This window comes from Planococcus citri, chromosome 1 (genome assembly GCF_950023065.1).
Source record: "Planococcus citri chromosome 1, ihPlaCitr1.1, whole genome shotgun sequence".
NCBI classification, from domain to species: domain Eukaryota; kingdom Metazoa; phylum Arthropoda; class Insecta; order Hemiptera; family Pseudococcidae; genus Planococcus; species Planococcus citri.
In genome coordinates this window covers 68,991,027-69,008,243 of record NC_088677.1, presented here as the reverse complement: position 1 = coordinate 69,008,243, position 17,217 = coordinate 68,991,027, and positions in this window count along the sequence as shown.

Below are 17,217 nucleotides of genomic sequence, written 5' to 3'. Positions count from 1 at the left end.
AATACAAACCCAAACACAATTGTAAAAAGATAGCCTCCCTCATGTTTTTGGGGTCGCAGAATACGAATTTAACAATATTTTTTTGGTAGGGGTATGGGGTGGGGGGTGAGGGGGTCAAAATTCAAAATTTGACCATAATGACGTGTGATATGTCGAAATATATGTTTTCGAGGGTGTAGATCACGAATCTGACAATATTTTTTTCTTAGGGGTGAATGGTGAGGGATGAAGGGGGTAAAAACGGTGAAAAATTCTAAATTTGATTATAATGATGTGTGATACGTCAAAATGTACCAAGTATGAATAATTCAACTGAAAGTAAGTACTTTCCATCTATTTACTGGATTTTACTCTTTATAAAGTGGTTATAGATATAAGATTCATCTTGAAACCCTGTTTTTCTCCTACTCGGCTACACAAATTGGAATAGAACAAATTTTCTCACGTACTCTCAATACTTGAGATAGTGTATTTCAAGATGTCAATTGCCATTTTTGACCGAAAGTGACCCAACGACCCTCACAGTCGATTGTAGTGAAAAATCATATTGAATTTTGTTAAAAAGTTACCAATTTTTGTCTTACTAGGACTTTGACGGCTCCCCAACAGAATATCCTTCATCCCCCACCCTTCACCCCTCTTACACTCCCGAAAACGTACATTTTGATATATCACGCGTCATTATAGTCAAATTTTGAATTTTTCGCTGTTTTCACCCCCTTCATCCCCCACCATTCACCCCTACGAAAAAAATATTGTCAAATTCGTCATCTACACCATCAAAAACATACATTTCGACATATCACACATTATTATGGTCAAATTTTGAATTTTTCACCCCCTTCATCCCCCACCATTCAGCCCTACGAAAAAAATATTGTCAGATTCGTGATCTACACCCTCGAAAACATACATTTCGACATATCACACGTCATTATAATCGAATTTTGAATTATTCACCGTTTTCACCCCTTTCATCCCCCACCATTCACCCTCACGAAAAAAATATTGTCAGATTCGTAATCTACACCCTCGAAAACATACATTTCGACATATCACACGTCATTATGGTCAAATTTTGAATTTTCGACCCCCCTCACCCCCATACCCCTACAAAAAAAATATTGTCAAATTCGCATTCTGCGACCCCAAAAACATAAGGGAGGATATCATTTTACAATTGTTTTTGGGTTTATTGTAGGTTTTTGAATTACGCCCGTTTTGAGGGTGCTCACAGACCACTGTGCGTCCCTAAAATTACGTCGGTTATGGTACACTTACGGGGCGGGTGCAATGTAAAAATATATTCCATCCAGAATTTATTAGGGTCAGAAGTCCAAATGTTTCCACTTTAAAAGAGAACTGGAAAAAAGGAAAAAATAAAATAAAATAAATAAAACAGGAGAATAAATTAAAAATTACGAATTTTTATTGAAGAAATTTGAAAAAGAAGAACTTTAATAGAGATTTTGGCAAAAATGTGAAACTTGTTCATAACATTGGCAAAAACGAGACTTTCTGACAATTTCAGAAAAAATATGGGGTTTTTTGACAGATGGAAAATATGTACTAATTTTTTTAGACAGTCTAGGCAGAAAACTGGACTTTTTGAAAATTCGGTTGTAAAAAATGGAACTTTCTAGCATTTACTTATGGCAAAAACAGGGATTTTTAAAAATTTTGAAAAAAATGAGATTTTTGACTTGGACTAAAAACAGGACATTTTATGACAGATGCCGGAGAACAGGACTTCCTGATAATTTTCCCAAAAAATAAATGGAATTTCTAGTCAATTTTGGCAAAAATTTGACTAAAAAATGTTGACAAGAAGCAAGAATAACTTTGGATGTTTCTGTCAAAAATAAAAATTCTTGAAATTTTTGGAAAAAATTAGGATTTTTGAACAATTTTGGTAAAAGTTGGATAGATTGATAATTTCGACAAAAAAGGGCAAGAATTTTTTCGACAATTTTGGTAAAAAAGAATAATGATTCTTTCAGGAATTTTGACAACAAATTACCTTCATACTGGTAGGTAGTCCATTCAAGCAAAACGGGCAATACAGCTAAAGAAATCAATACTTTTTGGATTAAAAAAAAAAATTCATCTGAATTTGGGCAAAAATTGGTTGACATTTTTCGAGCCCCCCCCCCCCCCCCCCCCCAACGAAATATTATCCAGCCATTTGTGAAAAATGATATTTTGTTAACAATTGGGAGAAGGGGACAGAACCTGGTTTGGAAATTCAAGCGAAAACCCCGGATTCTTTTGCACACTTTTGTATGAAAATGCCATCTTTTTGTTTTGGCAATAATCTGGATAGGTATTTTGGCAAAAATCCAGAACTATTGAGCAATAATTTTACCAAGAAAAAAATACATATTTGTCAATTTTGGAGAAAAATAGAACTTTTTACACAATTACATGTATAAGGCAAAAATCAACATTTTTTTAGATGTTTTGGTTTGAAAAAAATATTTTTTTGACAGGATGTTGGTCTGGTTTTTGGTGATTAGTCAGAAAATATCGCCTCTTTTCAGAAATTTTGACACAAAACCAGATTTTTGTGAGACAATTTCTTGGCTCAGCTGTCGAAAAAGTCTAATTTTTTTCTTCTCAAAATTTCCAATCATGCAAGTCTTGATTTTTGCTGTAATTTTGCATACAAAAGTTCTGTTTTGCCTTATTTTCCAAAAAAAAAAAAAAAAAAAAATACAATTCTGCGTCAAAATTGCTGAGAAGGTGCCCCATTTTTGCCAAAATTATTGATAAGGTCATTTTTTTTTTGTGATAATTTATTGTTGTCGGAAGTTCTATTTTCATCAAAATTTTTAAAAAGTGTCATTTGTGGCTAAAATTATTGAAAATTCTTGATTTTCTCTATAATCATGTTCAAGTCATATCTTTTGCAAAAATTTCCAAAAAATTGAATTTTTGCCAAATTTGTGAATAAACTTAATGTTTTTTGCTGAAATTTTCAAAAAAAGTTGTACTTAATAGAATTGTCAAAATGTCTCTTTTTTTGTCAAAATTGTCGAAAATTCTAACGATGGGATCTTTTTTGGCGAATGAGATAAAGTTCAAGTTTTTAGATATATTGAATAAAAAATTGTTCTTTTTTTGGCAATTTTTTTAGCTATTTTGGCAGAATATTGAATTTCAAAACCAAGATCATTTTGCATATTTTTTGGCGAAAAAACGAGACCTTTTGGTACCATTTTGAAAAAAACGAAAGGATTTTATGAAAAGTCAAGACAAAAATCAATGCCCATTTTTACGGACATTTCAACAAAAAGGCAAAAACTTTATTCCATTTTGTGGCAAACATCAGGAATTTTGACAACTTGACAAAAAATAACTCTTTTTTGACAATTTCGACAATTTTTTCTTTTTTGAATTTGAATAAAAAAACATCACTTTTTTGACAAATTTGACAAAAATTCAAACTTTTAGACAATTTTTGCAAAAAACGTTACTTCAACATAACATTAGAGAAAATAGAGGACATTTTAACGATTTTAGTTGAACAAATAACACTTTCTAATAACAAAACTTGAATTTTCTGACAACAAATATCACAAAAAAAATTCCTTTTTTAATAATGTTTGCTAAAATAGGGTATTTTCTTGGCAATTTTGGCAGAACATAGGATTCTTTTGACAATGTAAGGCAAAAACAGGACCGCGTGTACAATCTTAGCAAAACTCAGGATTTATTCGGCAATTTTGAAGAACAAAAAAACAAGTCTTTTTAGGTACCTAATTGAGGAAAAAAAATCAGGACAAAAGTAGGAAAAGCAGGATGAACAGAACTGTTGAACACTCTGTTAAGTACAACCTTCCATTATGAACATAGTTTAACAAGAATTATGCTTATAGCTCGATTATTAGAACTCTTGACTACTTCTACTATTATAGGACGCTAGAGCATTTTGAACAGTTCGATCAGTCACACCTCTTCCAATTTTTAAATTGGTGTAATAATTGATTACCACTTCTTTGGGCTCCTTTTAGAGCACCACAAAATATTACAAATAAACTTCTCTGAAATATCCAAAGAGAAATGCAATTTCGAAGACATGAAGGCCAAATACTCCATATATCGCCCCTTAATATCAAGATTCGGCAACCTAATTTACACTCGTGTAGTTCGAGTTGCTTTATTATCAGGCGAATTATTCGACACATCTCAAGAAACACCCTGTACAACAAGAAAAACAAATGAACTCAGTTTATGCTTACATTGGCATTGATATCCTTGTTTGCCGAAACCCCTGCAAAAAAACAACACAACACACACGGTCAACATTAATGCTTAGGTAATACATATGAATAATGCAAATAAACTTATCGCCTGATCGCCTAGTATAGCAGCGTTAAATCTACTTAGATTATCGTCATAGGAACACGGTTACATATTCTCCATTTTGTCATGCAACTTTATATTTTCATCGTACGAGTACACATACCACGCCACACGTAAGAAGAACGCCACATCCAGAAGTTTTGAAATTTCAATTTTTAGTTTCTTCTGTTTTCTTTCCTCCTTTTTTTTTACGTACGTGATTTTTTTAATTTGATTAAATATGTGCCACATGGCGACCAAACTTCGTCTCTCAACTTTTCAATAAAAAGTTTCAACTTTAAATTTCAACACACATACGCGACGAAAGTACTCGTACAATGTTATATATCTATAGTTATTCGATGCAAAAAAAAAAAGAGAAAAAACTTGGTCGTCGAGTATTTTCAAACAGCACGAGAGACGAAAAATCAGTTCGTATAGTTTAACTTCTCTCTTCGCGGAAGTCATACGCAAGACCAAAGGGTATATAGAGTTTTTTAGTACGTACTATATATACGTACGTTCGAAATGTTATATTACAAGCCTTTAGGCTGCGAATAGGATTTTTTTTCTGTCGAACTGCCACGCTATTGTTCTAACGACATTTTTCGTCAATTTCAAACTTACCAAAGGAAATCTTTGCAAAATGCGCAGAATGTAGGTTGCCTGAAAAATTTCGCTACGAATTTGTGGCCTTTGACGTCGTGTACTTTGTGATGCTTGATGGCTCCTCGACGTGCGACTATTCCTCGGCTACGGAGTGGGATCTCATCGCCTGAGTTTGAGTATGAGGTAGAGGATGATGAGGTATCGAAATCTAAACCAATTTCGAGAAGAAAATTTGAGTTATTCGGTGTGAAAGTAGGTATAAGATGGATTGATAATCCAAATTGTTGATTTTTTTTGTTGCAAACTTACGATAATGATTACTGAATAGATTTTGAGTGGAACTTGATAAGTGACCTGATGAGTTGGAAATGTATGCTTTGGGGCTGCTTCTAGAACGTACCTGTAAAAATGTAACAAAAAATGAGGAATGAATATCAGGCGAAGTTAATCGAAGTATAACAAAACAAAGTGGGAAGAGAAGCGAAAAAAACACCTAATTATACAAAATTTCATTTTGGTAAAAGGCGAAGACTTCTTCTTTTACCAAAAAGACAAAAAGGGTAATACAGGTCATTGATGCGCTTCTTTTTCACGCACCTCTTTTCTGAACATGAACATGCAAATAATAAACACGTCGAATTTAAAATCACACGTTTAGTTGTTAAGGTTTCGAATTATTTTATAAAAATGAAATGATGAATGGATTTCATTTATTTATTGCTATTACATATCATTATTCTTGTTTAATTTGAAAGATATGATGCCTGGTAGATTTTATCACTGTTTTGTTTGCGGAAGTTACACTTTCCAAACATTTTTGCAAGTACAAACATTGCCACTGATCTCATGTACCTACTTACATATTTAAGTATAAAAATGCATTGGTAGTATTATTAAGAATTTAATTCTCTTTTAGATTCCCGTCATCAGAATTTCGCAAGGATGTACAGATCGTTAGGTACATGCTGAAAATTAAAAGACTGAACATTTTCTTATATGTACCTGTATTTAGCTTTTGGGAATTTTTTTTGGGTTCAAACAATATTTATTTTCATGAACATTGGGGTGGTCCTTATTTTCGAGGTTGGGATTTTCCTCCCTCCCAACCACCAAAGTGGTGACCTCCGGTGAGAAAATAATCCCATATTTTTGATTTTTCCCATTTTCAAAAAACTCGGGCTGCGGTGGCCCCCTCAATTTTCAAAAATTTATAAAATACAAATTCACTGTAAAATTTTAAAATATCAAAATTTCATGTTCTGATATCTCTAAAAAGTCTCTTTTGAGTAGAAATAAACTCTCATGACGATTTTAGCCCCCTCCATTGAAAACCAAGCTGACCCCCTAAAATAGCTGAAATTGAATGTAAAATACGAATTTCAAATATTCCAGAGGATCGACTTTGGTTTTCTAGGGACAGGGGTTAATATCCTGATGAGAGTTCATTTTATTCAAAATAGATTTTTCAAATTTGTAAGAACTTGAAATTTTTGAATTTTAAAAATTTTGCTTTTAAGTTGGATTTCTCAAATTTTTGAAAATTGAGAGGCCCACTTGCAGTCGGGGTTTTCAAAAACGAAAAAAATAAAAAATAGGGGATTATTTTCTCACTGGAGGTCACCACTTTGAGGGCTGGGAGCAGAAGAAATCACGATTTTTTTTGTCACACATTATTAAGGACCACCCTACTGTTAATATTTTGTAAATACTCGTAAAATGTATGAAGTTCATTAACTAATGTTCATTATTTTTGAAGTAAAGGTTGGATATTTTGAGTTATTCAAATTCTGATGCCACTGTTAACTCGGTACAAAAAATAACTCTTGGATCCGATGCAAGAAATTATAAACAGACTGATTGATAATGCTGACAGTTTACTGCATAATCTCACCAATAATCCGGCAGAAACTTACAACACCGTCGCTTGTCTCATGATCGGAAGCAAACGAGTAAATTACACTGGTAGTGGAGGATATCATGCTCGTAATTCAGCAGCAGTCATTTCATACAACAATGGAAACCCCTTTGATTCACTGCACATGGCGATTGCAAATTTCAAATGAGAGTGCAGCCGTGTTCGCGAAGTGTTAGGAAGAGTAACCGAAAATCGTTACATGGTATCACCAGCATAGTTCTGATATTCCACATTTCTTTTTTCGATTTCGAGTTACCTAATGTTGACGGCAGTATCGAGAATTATTGGAGGAACTCGAGAAGCCCTTATGGTTAGCAAAAATTGAGATTCTGGTCCAAAATGAGCAAAAATCAACATTTTGGCTCAAAATGAGAAAAAAACAAGATTTTGGCTCAAAATGAGAAAAAATTGACATTTTCAGCTCATAATAAGAATAGGTACTAAAAGTTGACATTTTGACTCAAAATGGACAGAAATCACCATTTTGGCCCAAAATAAGCAAAAATTGTCATTTCAGCTCAAAATGCGCAAAATTGTAAGTTTTGCTCAACAAGAGAAAGCCCGTCATTTTGGCTCAAAACAAGCAAAAAATTGACATTTATTAGCTCAAAATAAGCAAAATTTGTCATTTTGGCTCAAAATGTACAAAAGTTGTCATTTTTGCTCAAACTTGGTAAATTCCATTATTTCGGCTCGAAATGGGCAAACATTGTAATTTTAACTCGAAATGGGCAATCTCAGTTGGGCTTGAAATAACAAAAATTCTTGTGTTTATTTATGATTTTCTGTCTTATCACTTTAAATTTCGTTTGTTTACGTCGTAGTTAATTATGATGAGGGGGGGGGGGGGGGTGTTGGGACTATGTCGTTAATTTATCGCGCCACGTCATGCCACCTCCTGATTTTCACCGACTAATTCATGAAATATCTGAAGTTAACTGTCACCAGCATAATGGACTGGTGGAAAGATTGAATCGTAGCACTTCACGAGAACGTGCACGTGCCTTACTTTTCGAATCAGGGTTTCTAGTAAATATGTGGGGGTTTAGCTGTTAATGCTACCTGCTACATAATACATAATCGAACTAGTGTATATAGATATGCGTAGGGCAGGGTGGTCCTTATTTTGGAAGTTGGAATTTTCTTCCCTCCCAACCAACGAAGTGGTGACCTCTGGTGAGAAAATAATTCCCTATTTTTGATTTTTTCCATTTTCAAAAAATTCGGGCTGCGGTGGGCCCTTCAATTTTAAAATTTCAAGTTCTGATATCTGTAATAAGTCTCTTTTGAGTAAAAATAAACTCTCATGACGATTTTAGCCTCCTTCATTGAAAACGAAGCTGACATCCTGAAATATCCGAAATTTAATGTAAAATACGAATTGCAGCTATATTCTGGGGGACCAACTTGGTTTTCTAGGGACGGCGTTAATATCCTGATGAGAATTCATTTTATTCAAAAAAAGACTTTACAAAATTGTTAGAACTTGAAACTTTTGAATTTTGAAAATTTTGATTTGAAGTTGGACTTTTTTCAAATTTTTGAAAATTGAGAGACCCACTGCACCACAGCACGACTTTTTCAAAAATGAAAAAAATAAACAATAGGGAATTATTTTTTCACCAGAGGTCACCACTTTGAGGGCTGGGAGCAGAAGAAATCGCGATTTTTTTGTAACACATTTAAGGACCACCCTACTGTTGATATTTTTAAATAAAATGTATAAAGTTCATTGAACTTATATAGTTTGTTATTTTTGAAATAAAGGTTGAATATTTTGAGTTACTCAGATTATGATACCACTGTTAACTCGCTACAAAAAAGAACTCTTGGATCCCATGCAATAAATTTTGAACAGACTGATTGATAACGCTGAAAGTCTACTACATAATCTCACCAATAATCCGGCAGAAACTTATAACGCCGTCGCTTGTCTTATGATTGGTAGCGAACGAGTAAATTACACTGGTAGTGGAGGCTATCATGCAAGAAATTCTGCAGCTGTGATTTCATACAATAATGGAAAAACCCTTTGATTCACTACACATGGCGATTGCAAATGAAAGTGCAGCAATGTTCATGAAGTGTGAGGAAGAGGAATCAAAAATCGTTACATGGTATCAGCAGCGTAGTTCTGATATTCCACGTTTCTTCTTTCGATTTTGACCACCCTATAGAGCATTCAAAAATTAGGCACATGAACATTTTAGAAGCGGAATTTCATTGTTTGAATTTTGTCATATTTTAGGCATTTTGAAACATTTTTCTGAAACAATGTCAATGTCACGTCGAAGTAATGAAATTAAGTAATGAAATTTGATGATGAGTCATTGTCAAGGTATTAGGTACTTACATACCTACCTTCTATCATTCACGCATACAAACTGCTGGCCACTGTTCAGTGACCTGAATAGTCGGAATATCGTTGCGCGAGACAATAATTCAGCCAGTCTACAAATTCGTTATGGTTGATAAACATATCATCTCTCGTCTTGTCTTTCTTGTCCCGATGTAACTTCACGTAACTTCAACCATAATTTTTTTTTTGAATTTTGGATACCATTGTCTTAAAAGTATTATTTGTATTTATCATGGTAGGATGAAGTAAACAACCTACAGTTAACAGCAATTCTGGTACTTGCGATTCTGGTACTTCGAGTCATACTGCGGCCGAATGGATAGAAATAGATAAAGCATATGTTACCCCGCAATTTAATATATGTATGTACATTTAAATCTTATGAAGTTTTGAAAGGTACTACAAATTATAAAGATTGGAATAACATGGTTTGTCTGGAATTACGTGCGACGAATCTTCACCCATTTATTGAGTCTGATTGTGGTATGAGTATAAATATTTCTATTCAGCGACGAATGATGTTGGATGCACAAGTAGTGCAATATTTACGCGCCTCCGTGAGTCAGTCCATTTGTAAACGTATTTTACCTATCACAAATGCTTTTAAAATTTTTGATGAACTTTGTAAATTCTTTGCAGAAAATGATCTACACGAGTACTCAAATGTACATACCAGAGCTCATATTTTACGTTATAAATTAGGGTATGATGTTGATATGTAGGTACATCGCTGCTTTTGAATAGTTAAACGAAGACTACCGAAGTATTGGTACCATTTTTCCTGATATTTATATCATTTCGTTGTTTTTAAATAAAATCAAAGGGGCTAAGGAGCCGAAATCTCCTTTTTTCTCGTTCTATTCGACCATTACTTCATTGCCTGCAGAGACTGCGAATTTAGATTTTAGTTCTTCCTACCATGATAAATACGAATAATACTTTTAAGACAATTGTATCAAAAATTCAAGAAAAAATTATGGTTGAAGTTACGTGAAGTTACGTTAGACAATGATGCAACCTTGATGTTGCGATAATAATCAGTATCGCGTTGAACGTATCTGTTTCTTTGAAGAATATATTGTAGTACTTTTCTTTTCATTAATTTCTGACAAGTTGGTGTTGGTAGAGCTGTAAGGAGTTGTGTTTATACAGATTTTGGTATCAGCAGACACTGATGATTTTTGAAGTCAAGTACTGGGTGGTACCTCTCAAAACCGCGGAGGTTACTGGTGAAACCCATTCGTGGAAAATTTGGATGAAGTCCATTGGCATGAAACCAAGAAGTATCAATATTATCATCCATCTTGATGAAAGCTACGAGAATCCTAAACGAAGTTTTAAAAGGTTTCCCGTCAAACTGAATGGTCAAGCAGCTCGTTCCTTCACGTTCCACTGCGAATTTATCACCAAATAAGGCTTTTGACGTATTGCGGGTTGCATATTGGTTTGCCTGAACTTTATCAGTTTGGTGGGCATTCTTATCAGTGAGTATCAAAATTTCATATTTTGAGCAATTTTCACATGGTGTTTTTGAAATTTATAGCTTTTATTTAGTTTTTCCTTCAATTTTGAACACTGTTAAATCCTGTGATGGAAAAAGATCCGCTCTTTGTCGAGGTTCAAAGACGTTTTATCAACTTCTTTAAAACTCGACGAAGAGAGGATCTTTTTCCATTACAGGGCTTAACAGTGTTTAAAATTGAAGAAAAAACTAAATAAAAGCTATACATTTCAAAAACACCTTGTGAAAATTGCTCAAAATATGAAATTTTGATACTCACTGATAAGAATGCCCACCAAACCGATAAAGTTCAGGCAAACTGATATGCAACCCACAATAGGTACGTCAAAAGGCTTATATGAAACGAGGAAAGTACCCATTGAATTGAATCTTCAGCATGGCTAAACTTTTACTCAACAAGTCGTTATGGAGGATAGAATGCAGTCCGGCCATGAAACATTGTTTGGTAAACAAGCACCACCTTCCTTAAAAAAGGAAAAAATTTCCAAATCTGAATGATCCTGCTAAACAGGTAATCCAAAATGCACACAACTTTCTCAAAAAACTTGACGATCCTGTAAACCAAATTGAAATCGACTTCAGTAAAATTCAAGATCTAGTAGCAGAGGCATGTGGGATGAGTGTTTAAGAACAGTACAAAACATTGTTCATGAATTCCGAGAAAACCCAATTGAAATCTCACCTACACCAAATTTAAACCCAGCAACACCTAAAAACGATAATGTATGTGCACAATTACAGGGATTGATGATTTTGACAAAGAAGGTTCTTTGTGTTACAAACTCGGATCAATCATTATCATGAACCTTTAGATCAATTAAGGCAAATCTTCGTCAATTAAAATCCACTATTGGCACAATTTAAAAATAGAATTTGGTTTTCAGCTTTTTGTAGCTACTCTGTTATCCATCTTCCAACATTGATTGGTTGGAAAAAATATGGACTTGAATACACTAAAATGAGCTTTGAAAATCTGTACCCAAATTAACTATGATACTAATGCTTGAAACTCCGGTAATGCTGTAGAAACGCCGAAGTACCGCCGATTGTAAATTCAGCGATTAATCCCCATGTCGAGAATCTGATCCCTTCGCCTTTTTGTCATAGCCGTAGCAGTAGCCGAAACCGCTCTAGTAGCCGAAGTATTCGTAGCGCATCAAGCTAGTCTTGTGAAACACCAGACGATTATTTTACAGCCATGTCTGGTGATAGAAAGGAGCACTTTGCTCAATTTAAAGAAGGAAATAATTACGGTATGTTCAAAAGGCGATTATTATTCGCATTACGCTCAAAAAAATTAGAAAAAGTTACGTTAACTCCCGCTGAATGCTCACCTGAGCAAAAAGTTTGAACATTTGGACAATATGGTCACATGGTTAATAAAAGAAGAACGTTGTCCTAAAAAATTGTTGAAGGAACTCGATGACTCTTACGGTCAGATTGATGAAATCGCGCTTGCTGAAACTCGTACGGCTTTAGCAAAACTTGATATCGATCGTTTTAAAACATGTAGGTATCTCGACAAAATGCAGCTTTTAGTTAATAAACTGGAAGCTGCTGGAATTAATTGTTAACGCTGCTGAAAAATACTCCTATATACTTATGGGTATAAAGGATAAGAAAAAGTTTGATAATATTTGTGTATCAGCGCAAACAGTGCTACACAGTAAGCCAGCGGACCCAGAGTTGTTATTGTCATTGTTAAAAGACTTTGATGATAGGAATAAGTCGTCTTTGTCAAAGGAATTGTCGGTTAATCAATCGTCAAAAGGTGTAGCGTTGGTAGTACCCAGCCCCTCTGGGGAGCAGGGGTAGAAAAATAATTCGTCGTTTAATTCATCTTCGGAAAATCGCGATAAAAAAGAGGTCGAAACGGTGCTAGAAGTACCGCAAAGTAGGCCATATGGCAAACTCGTGTCGTGTCAAATACAATGACACTAAATGTAACGGTAATCTGAACGATCAAATATGTTGCTATCGTTGCAATGGTTTGGGTCATTTTGGTAGATCGTGTCCTCGCTATGGAGACGAGGCAAACTAGAAGAGGAAGGAAGATAGGTTTAAACAAGATAGGGATTCAGATGATAAGGGTAAACTGAAGCCAGGCAAAGGTCCGACCTTGATGATTGTTGTAGCAGGACCTTCTGGTTCTCAAAAACGTAATTTGGATGAACTGATAGCTAGACCATCAGGTCTGCAAAAGAAGAATTCAACGTCGAGTAAAATTAGTGAATCAGTAGTATCGTCAAATGTAGATTCTTTAGATGAATCCTCCAACGACCACGTTGGATATTTTTTTAATGAACCTAGAAGTTCAAATGTGTCGGTATGTGCAATAGCAAATCTATCCGGGTGCACATGTAACGTCTGTCCGATTGATAAATCAGCTTTGCAGGCTGGCTACGGATACGAAAACTTCGATGATGGTGAGGATTATGTGTCATTTGTCATTGATTCGGGATGTACACAGCACATGCTGCGTTTTCCCAGATTATTGAAGAATGAAAGAAAACTCACTGGAGAACGTATTATCACAGCGAAGGAAGGTGTATTCTTGATGAAGGAAAGTTTAGGTGAATTGTATGTAATATGAAAGTTGCATGCATTAGTTTGACGCTCATTGGTTCATTTTTTCATTTCTATACTTTCAACGATTCCAGTACATTTCCCCAAATCGAATCCCTCGAATGCGTTCTTGCCTGAATGCCAAAATCCCTAATCAATTTTCCCGAATGACTTTTGTGCTGTTCTTCAGTCCCAAATGCCAAAATCCCGAACTGAAAATCCCAAATGCGGTAAAGTTTTTGGTGGGTGGTACTTCTGAATTTTTGTCCTTGTCATGGAAATCGTGAATGTTACCTTCCTTGAAGGAGAAGGTTACACTTATTCATAATCGATCAAAATGGCGACGAGAATAGTCGATAAAAAGCTCCACTTGAACGGATATACTTGAAGTCCAAGAGCAAGGACTCTAATGTGTATTGGGATTGCCAGCAAGTATGATCACAGACATGCCAGGCACGAGCCATAACAACTACTAGAAGGCGCAATAACACATCATAGTGATCAAAGGCAGCGATCAGTCCCCTCATCAGCATCCTCCCAACCGAGAAGAATGTTCTGCAGAACAAGTGAGGTTGGCAATAAAAATATGAGCCGAAGAGCACCCTGAGCTGCCGCCTGCTCAGCAGCTAAGAACTACCCTTGGAGGTGTTCCAAGCGGTGTTCTCAGTCAGCTCACTTTTTTCGAACGTTTGTCATTCTTTTTTCGAACGTTTGTCATTCGGGGAAGTGATATTTGGGTAGGTAAATTGATTCGGGAAAATATTTTTCAGGTATTCGACAAGCGGAATTTTAGTTTTTGGGTTCATGGATTCGGGGGAATGGACAGTAACCCATACTCTATATTCTCTTAATGAAATTGGTAGTTTTCGAAGACGAAATTGTAAAGGCAATGAATGCTTCCGCCAATGATCCCACGCCGATGGTGAGGAATGTGAAAGTGGAAGAAGTGATTCGGCAATTCAAACAGGCCAATCTACCAGAAGTTCCAGTAAGCAGCATCAAGGGTATGATAAGGTCTGTGCTTAATAAGAAACGTCCGTCCACTGTTTCTCATCCGTTCGCCACTCTTCGATACGTATGTACCTAGTACCTACACATTCATAGTACGTACCTATTAAACAAAAATGGCTCATTTCGCCTCCATAACCATTTGCTTGTTACCTTCGTTTTCACAGAAGCAACTCCAATAGAAGACCAAAAGACTAAAGACCGAAGACCGAAAAATGTTCGACTTTCCAAAATGGCCCTTTTGAGGGCTACATTTTTGGCTCCCCTGGCAAAGCTACATCTTGCCGATCTCACGATGATTGCCAGCTACATGAATGAGATTCGGAAAAACGTTGCACCGGTGTTGATACGTCCACGTCGTGGGAGCTGGTAACCCATTTTTGGTAGGCTAGGTGCCAAAAATGGGGCCGAATTCAACACCCATTGGTATGACACTGGCCCACTACAACCAGAGAATTTAAAAACAACTCAACCGTGCTCTGGTTTTTGCTTTCGAAACAGAAAAAAAAAAAGTTTGAATTATTGCTGATTGATTACAAAAAATCATGTTTTTTGCTCTACCTTTTACACAACCTGTTTTAGAAAAAGATACGTAAGAACCCTAAAAAGTCAGGAAACTCTGGTAGAACTAGAAAGAGCTTTTGAAAAATCTGAGATTGACATCTTGGGGTTAAGTGAAATAAGGAGAGAGGGGGAAAGAATAATAGAAACAAACTCACAAAACCTATTCTGTTACATTGGATATGACAAAGGTCAAAGAGGCGTAGGTTTCTTGATAAAAAATAATTGGAAAGGAAAGCTGGTGGAATTTAGGGGTATATCTGATAGAATCGCGATTGCTAAATTCAAAACTAGTCCTCACTCAGCTCTCAGCATCATACAGGTATATACCCCCACTTCAACCTCAAGTGAAGAAGATATAAACCTATTTTACTGCCAGCTTTCAGATGTGATAAGTGACCAAACTCAGATTAAAAACCAAAGGATAGTTGTTATAGGAGATTTCAATAGTCAGGTTGGACAGAGATGCTTAGAAGAAAAAAATATAGTAGGACCCTATAATTATGGAAAAAGAAATCAAAGAGGGCAAAAATTTGTAAATTTTTGCGAAGAGAATAGATTGAAAATTCAGAACACTTTCTTTAAAAAACCTATGAGCAAAAGATGGACTTGGTTATCTCCAAACAATGAATACAAAACTCAGATAGACTTTATCTTAACTCAAAATAATGTAAAAGCCCTAAATTGTGAAGTTGATTTCAAATTTCAGTTTCATTCCGACCACAGAGTGGTTAAATGCAAGGTACTTCTGTCATCCTCTAGAACAAACTTTGTCAAAAAATCAGCCAATAAAGAAAAATCTAGGATAGAACTAAGAAACAGAGAGCTCTATGGAAGTGAGCTGAATAACTTATTGACAGGAACAAATATAACCAGTAATAATGATGTAGATGCTGATTTCAATTTTATTACAAACCAAATTCTTCAAGCAACAGATAATCTTCCCAAAATCAAAAGAAGTAACAAAAAATACAATAGTCTCCCTGAACACATAATTAATTTAATTGAAAATAGAGAATTATTGAAGAAAAGAAGAAATAAAAATTCAAAGAGCAATATAGAATTTAATCTGATGTGTAAATTGGTGAGAGCCCAGCTTCGTAAATTCAATTCGGAAAAAAATAACAAGATGATAGGTGAAATATTGGAAACAACAAAAAGTACAAAAACTATACGTAAAAGTCTAACTATGGGTAAGAATTGGACTCCATGTCTACTTAACGAAACAGGAACTAAAACATATGATCGTCTCAAAATCAATGAGGTTGCCACAAAATTCTATTCTGGCTTATATAATGGGAATCCAAGCTATGCTCAATCTCTAAAGACTCTGGAGAATCAAAGACTGGAAGAAAAGGTGCCTCCATTTATTCGGGAAGAAATAGATTTAGTGATTAAAAAATTGAAATATGGAAAAGCAGCAGATCCTAATGGAATCACAAACGAACAAATTAAGTATGGGGGTGAAAAATTGAGGGAAAACTTGTTAATATTGTTCAATAAAATTCTGGAAAAGCAACAAACCCCAAGTCCTTGGAAAAACTCCAATATCATCCTGATTTTCAAAAAAGGAGACAGAAAGAAAATTGAAAACTACAGACCAATAAGCATTAGCAATACCATAGGAAAAATATTCTCATCAGTTTTAAATAATAGGCTCAAAAATATCCTAGAAAGTCAACAACCTATGGAACAGGCAGGTTTTAGAAAGGGTTTTTCAACCACTGACCATTTACATGTTTTAAACCATATCATTGAAAAGAGTAATGAGTACCAACTAGAAATTTACCTACTATTTATAGACTATATAAAAGCCTTTGATTCTCTAGAACACGAGTTCATGATTGATGCACTAATTAATCAAGGTGTGCCTATCATGTATGTGAAAATGATTATAGAACTTTACTCAGAACTGAAGGCAAGAATAATTACAGAAATGGAAGGGGAATATTTTGATGTGGGAAAAGGAGTAAAACAAGGGGATCCTCTCTCGTCACTGTTATTTATCTCCTCTTTGGAAGAAATTTTTCGCAAATTAAACTGGGAGAAAAAAGGAATTGTTATAGATGGGTCCTACCTGAGTGAGTTGAGATTTGCAGATGATGTTGTTCTTTTTGCAAGTAGCATATCCCAACTACAATGTATGGTTGAAGAACTCAATAATGAGGGGAAAAAAGCTGGTCTACATATAAATTTTGGCAAAACAAAACTATTAACCAATTCAAAAAATAACACTACCTTACAGATTGATGGTCAAAAAATAGAAGGTGAAAAAGAAATTATTTATCTAGGACAACAGATAAACATAGGAGGTTTTAGTGAAGGGAGGGAGAT